The following is a 6,532-nucleotide window of genomic DNA, read 5'->3' on the forward strand; positions in this document are numbered from 1 at the left end:
TGTTTATAGTATTCTCTGATGGTAGTTTGTATTTCTGTGGGGTCGGTGTTGATATCCCCTTTATCATTTTTTATTGTGTCTATTTGATTCTTCTCTCTTTTCTTTATTAGTCTTGCTAGTGGTCTATCAATTTTGCTGATCTTTTCAAAAAACCAGCTCCTGGATTCATTGATTTTTTGGAGGGCTTTTTGTGTCTCTATCTCCTTCAGTTCTGCTCTGATCTTTGTTATTTCTTGCCTTCTGCTAGCTTTTGAATGTGAAAAACAGTCTTTTTAATGGGTGGTGTTGAAGCAACTTGATAGCCACATATGAAAGAATGAAGTTGGACTCTTACCTAATACATAGGCAAAAGTGAACTCAAAATGTATCAAATACCTATATATAAGAGCTAAAACTATATAACTCTAAAAGAAAACATAGGGACAGACCTTTGTGATCCTGAATTTTGTCATGGAGTCTTATATATGACATGAAAAGTCCAAGAAACCAAGGAAAAATGATAAATTGGACTTTGTCTAGTTTTAAAACTTTATGAGTCAAAAGACACTATCAAGCAAGTGAAAAGTCAACCCACAAAATGAGAAAAATATTTACAAGGCATATATCTGGTAAGGGAATTATATCTAGAATATACAAATAACTCATAACTCAATAGTAAGAAGACAGTTAATTTAATTAAAAATGGGCAAAGGATCTGAACAGACATTTCTTCAAAGAAGATATACAAATAGCGAATAAGCAAATGAAAACATGTTCAACATCATTAGTACCCTCACTAGTTTTCTCAACATCATTATTAAATGCATAAAAATCGTATTGAGATACTACTTTACACAGAAAAGGATGGCTAAGATCATATAGTCAAATAATAAAAAGTGTTGTTCAAGATGTGAGAAATTGTAACCCTCACAGACCGATAGGGAGAATAAAAAACGGTGCAGTCATTTCCGCTTTGGGAAACAGTTTAGCGGTTCCTAAAAAAGTTGAATATAGTTACAAATTGACCCCCAAATCCCACTTCGAGGCATGTACTGAAAATAAATAAAAATATTGACGTACAAAAATACTTTTACAGGAATGTTAATAGTTACATTATTTATAGTAGCCAAAAAGTGGAAATAAGTCAAATGTCTATTAACATTTTTTGGTGCCTAAACCTGAGATTAAATGGATAAATACAATGCAGTACACACCGTTGCAATACATGGATTATTATCTGACCATAATGAGAAATGAAGTACTGAGATATACTAAAACATAGATGAAACTTAGAAAACATTATGCTAAGCATTAATAGTTAGTCATAATAGACCACATGTTATATGATTCCATTTGCATAAAATACCAAGAATAGGCAAATCTATAAATACGGAAAGCATCTAAGTGGTCACCCAGGGATGAGGGGTTGGAACAGTGAAGAACTATAGTTGGAGTCTATGGGATTTCTCTTTGGGGTGATAAAATTATTTTAAAATCACTTGTGGTGATGGTTACACAAGTTTGTGAATATACCAAAAAACTGAATTGTATACTTTAAATATTTAAATTGTATGGTATGTGAATTATGTCTCAATAAATCTGTTACAAAAACAGATATAAGAAACAGTTAAAATTAGAAGTCCAGAATCTACTGATACAAACTTTTTAGAAAACTAATAGGCCACATCTACTAAAACTGAACATATGTGTACCCTATGCCTATCAATTCCTCAGTATATATTCAAAAAATGCTCATGTGCATGAAAATATATGCATAATTATGCTCATAACAGTATTATTTATAATAGTTCAAAACCAGAAGCAACCTAAACACCCATCAACAGTAGATTGAATACATTGTGGTATATTTATGCACTAAGATGTGGTACAGAAAGGAGAACAGACATGCTGCAAATACATGTGACAATATGGATGAATCTCACAAGCTTAATGGTGATCAAAAGAAGCCAGACAAAGAGGAGTATATACTGAAGGATTCCATTTATTTAAAGCATGAAAGAAGCAAAACTAATACTCAGAAGAGTGGTTATCATTCTTGGGCATAGTGACTGGAAGGCAGCATAAAAGAGGCTTCTGGGGGCTGATCATGTTCTGTGTCTTGATCTGGGGGCTGGTTATATGAGTGTCCTCGCCTTGTGAACATTCAAGATACACATTTAGGTATATCTACTTTTCCATATGTGTATTTTACTTAAGTAAAATGTTTTGAAAAACTGCTTAGTAGGATACATTTTTTATATATGGCTTTCATCAACTGAGGTACCTGCATGCGGATCAGAAATCAAATTTTTTTTCTGCAAGCAAGTTTATTCCAGTTATACTTGTTATAAACCAACAAAATGTACATGCAATACGTAAACAAAGACCAGCAATGCATTTGGAGAATATTTTTTGCAAAACGTATTACATGCAAATAATTAGAATACAGAATACATAAGAAGCCCATAAGAAGCAATACCATAAAGAAAAGAAACTTCAAAAGAAGTGGGGCAAAATATATTGAAAGGTTGTTAAGAGAAGAGGAATTATGTAGAGCCACAAAATCTATAGATGTTCACTCTCATGACATAATTTGGGAAATGCGGATTCAAACACTAGGGAGGACCGGGTGCAGTGGCTCTCGCCTGTAATCCCAGCACTTTGGGAGGCCGAGGTGGGCAGATTACTTGAGGTCAAGAGTTCGAGATCAGTCTGGCCAACATGATGAAATCCCATCTCTACTAAAAATACAAAAATTAGCCCGGCGTGGTGGCATGTGCCTATAGTCCCAGCTATTGAGGAAGCTGAGGCAGGAGAATTGCTTGAGCCCAGGAGGTTGCAGTGAGCAGAGAGTGTGCAAGTGCACTCCAGCCTGGGTGACAGAGTGAGACTCTGTCTCAAAAGACAAACAAACAAACAAAAAATACTAAAGTGATGCTAATTTTTACCCATTAGATTGGCAAAAAGAAGTCTGGAAAAACTGGATATTGGCAAGAATGCAGGAAAAGACGAACTGCTCACCACAGCTAATATGAGTATAAATTAGTGCAATTACTGTGAAAAGCTATTTGGCAATTCACATCTAGATAGATTGAAGGTGCACATATTCTGTAATCTAGAAATATCCCTTTTATGAGGCATGTTTATAGACTAATAGGAAGAAATTGCAAGAATATTAATTATAGCACTGTTTGTAACACAAAAAAATGGAAGCAGTGAAAGTGTTCACAAGAGTGAGAATATATAAGTAAACTATGGTGTATTCATATAATGGAATATTATATAGAAATTAAAATAAATGTGCTTCTATGTGTAACAGTAAAACATGGCTAAATCTAAATCATCATAACATTGGGTGAAAAAAGCAAGTTGTAGAAATTGCGCATAGTGTAATGTAATTTGTAATGCAATATCACCAGAAAATAATTCATTTAACAAATCTGCACTGTGTGCACAGTCCTTGGTACATGGGATTGGTGAACAAAACAGAGATCTTTGCCCTCATGGATCTTATGTTTTAATAGTGGAACATTTACTGCTGAAATGAAACAGCAAAGTAGGGTGAGGGGATGGAAGAAACAGGGTTGGCAGGTGGCAATATTAAATAGATTCAGGTAGGTCTCATTAAAACTGTGAAATTTGAGCCTTTAAGATATTGAGAGAACTTAAGCAAATGGTTATACTGGAAAAGAGCACTCTTTTCAGAGGGATCAGACATCGCTGCACCTATTAACCCATCATCCAGGTTCCCTTCCCTCGACCTCCACTCCCCAACAGGCCCCTGTGTGATTTGTTCCCCTCTCTGAGTCCATGTGTTCTCATCGTTCAACTCCCACTTACGAGTGAGAACATGCGGTGTTTGGTTTTCTTTTCCTGCGTTAGTTTGCTGAGGATAATGCCTTCCAGCTTTATCCATGTCTCTGCAAAGTACATCATCTCATTCATTTTTATGGCTACATAATATTCCATGGTATATATGTACCACATTTTCTTTATCCAGTCTATCACTGATGGGGATTTGGGTTGGTTGCACATCTTTGCTATTATAAATAGGGCTGCAATAAACATACATGTTCATGTGTCTTTACAGTAGAATGATTTATATTCCTTTGGGTATATACCCAGTAATGTGATTGCTGGGTCAAATAGTATTTCTTGTTCTAAACCCTTCAGGAATTGCCACAACGTCTTCCACAATAGTTGAACTAATTTACATTCCCACCAACAGTGCAAGAGCTTTCCTAGTTCCCCACAGCCTTGCCAGCATCTCTTGTTTCTTGAGTTTTTAATAATCACCATTCTGCTATTCTGGCCGGGGATGAGATGGTATCTCATTGTGGTTTTGATTTGCATTTCTCAAATGATCAGTGATGTTGAGCTTTTTTTTCATATGTTTGCTGTCCGCATAAATGTCTTCTTTTGAGGAGTGTCTGTTCATGTTCTTTGCCCACTTTTAGATGGGGGCGTTTTTTTCTTGTAAGTTTGTTTAAGTTCCTTGAAGATTCTGGGGATTAGACCTTTGTCAGAAGGGTAGATTGCAAAATTTTTCTACTATTCTGTAGGTTGCCTGTTCACTCTGCTGATAGATTCTTTTGCTGTGCAGAAGCTCTTCAGTTTAATTAGATCCCATTTGTCAACTTTTGCTTTTGTTGCAATTGCTTTTGGCATTTTTGTCATGAAATCTTTGCCCATGCCTATGTCATGAATGGTATTACCTAGGTTTTTTTCTAGGGTTTTTACGGTTTTGGGTTTCACATTTAAGTCTTTAATCCATCTTGAGTTAATTTTTGTATAAGGTGTAAGGAAGGGGGCCAGTTTCAGTTTTCTGAATAAGGCTAGTCAGTTTTCCCAGAATCCTTTCCCCATTTCTTGTTTTTGTCAGGTTTGTTGAAGATCAGATGGTTGTAGATGTGTGGTGTTATTTCTCAGTTTTCTACTCTGTTCCATTGGTCTATATGTCTGTTTTGGTACCAGGACCATGCTGTTTTGGTTACTGTAGCCTTGTAGTATAGTTTGCAGTCAGGTAGCATGATGCCTCCAGCTTTGTTCTTTTTGCTTAGGATTGTCTTGGCTATAGGGTTCTTTTTTTTTTTTCCCAAATGAAATTTAAACTAGTTTTTTTCTAATTCTGTGAAGAATGTCAATGGTAGTTTGATGGGAATAACACTGAATTTATAAATTACTTTGGGTAGTATGGCCATTTTCACGATATTGATTCTTCCTATCCATGAGGATGGACTGTTTTTCCATTTGTTTGTGTCTTCTCTTATTTCCTTGAGCAGTGGTTTGTAGTTCTCTTGAAGAGGTCATTCACTTCCCTTGTTAGCTTTATTCCTAGGTATTTTATTCTCTGTGTACCAGTTTTAAATGGGAGTTCATTCATGATTTGGCTCTCTGCCTGTTTATTGTTGGCATATAGGAATGCTTGTGATTTTTGCACACTGATTTATTGTGATTTTTGCACATTGATTTTGACTTTGCTGAAATTGCTTATCAGCCTAAGGAGTTTTGGAGCTGAGACGACGGGTTTTCTAAATATAGAATCATTTCATCTGCAAAGAGAGACAATTTGACTTCCTTTCTTCCTATTTGAATACCCTTATTTCTTTATCTTGCCCGATTGCCCTGGTCAGAACTTCCAATACTATGTTAAATAGGAATGGTGAGAGAGGACATCCTTGTCTTGTGCCAGTTTTCAAAGGGAATGTTTTCAGCTTTTGACCATTCAGTATGATATTGGCTGTGGGTTTGTCATAAACAGCTCTTATTTTTTTGAGATATGTTTTATCAATACCTAGTTTAATGAGAGTTTTCAACGTGAAAGGATGTTTAATTTTATCAAAAGCCTTTTCTGCATCTATTGAGACAATCCTGTGTTTTTTTCCATTGATTCTGTTTATGTGATGGATTACATTTATTGATTTGCATATATTGAACCAGCCTTGCACTTTGGAGATGAAGCCCACTTGATCATGGTGGATAAGCTTTTTGATATGCTGCTGGATTAGGTTTGCCAGTATTTTATTGAAGATTTTTGCATCAATATTCATCAGGGATATTGGCCTGAAGTTTTGTTTCTTTGTTGTGTCTCTGCCAGGTTTTGGTATCACTATGATGCTGGCTTCATAAAATGAGTCAGGGAGGAGTCCCTCCTTTTCAATTGTTTGGGATAGTTTCAGAAGGAATGGTACCATCTCCTCTTTGTACCTCTTGTAGAATTCTGCTGTGAATGTGTCTGGTCCTGGGGTTTTTTTTGGTTGGTAGGTTATTAATTACTGGCTCAACTACAGAACTTTTTATTGAACTATTCAGAGATTCAACTTCTTCCTGGTTTAATCTTGGGAGAGTGTATGTCTCTAGGAACTTATCCATTCCTTCTAGATTTTCTAGTTTATATGCATAGAGGTGTTTATAGTATTCTCTGATGGTAGATCGTATTTCTCTATCACAGTAGTGATACCCCTTTATCATTCTTTTATTGTGTCTATTTGATTCTTCTCTCTTTTCTTCTTTATTTGTCTAGCTAGTGGTCTATCTATGTGTTTTTTTCCCC

This window comes from Colobus angolensis, unplaced genomic scaffold (genome assembly GCF_000951035.1).
Source record: "Colobus angolensis palliatus isolate OR3802 unplaced genomic scaffold, Cang.pa_1.0 Scaffold685, whole genome shotgun sequence".
Lineage (NCBI taxonomy): Eukaryota > Metazoa > Chordata > Mammalia > Primates > Cercopithecidae > Colobus > Colobus angolensis.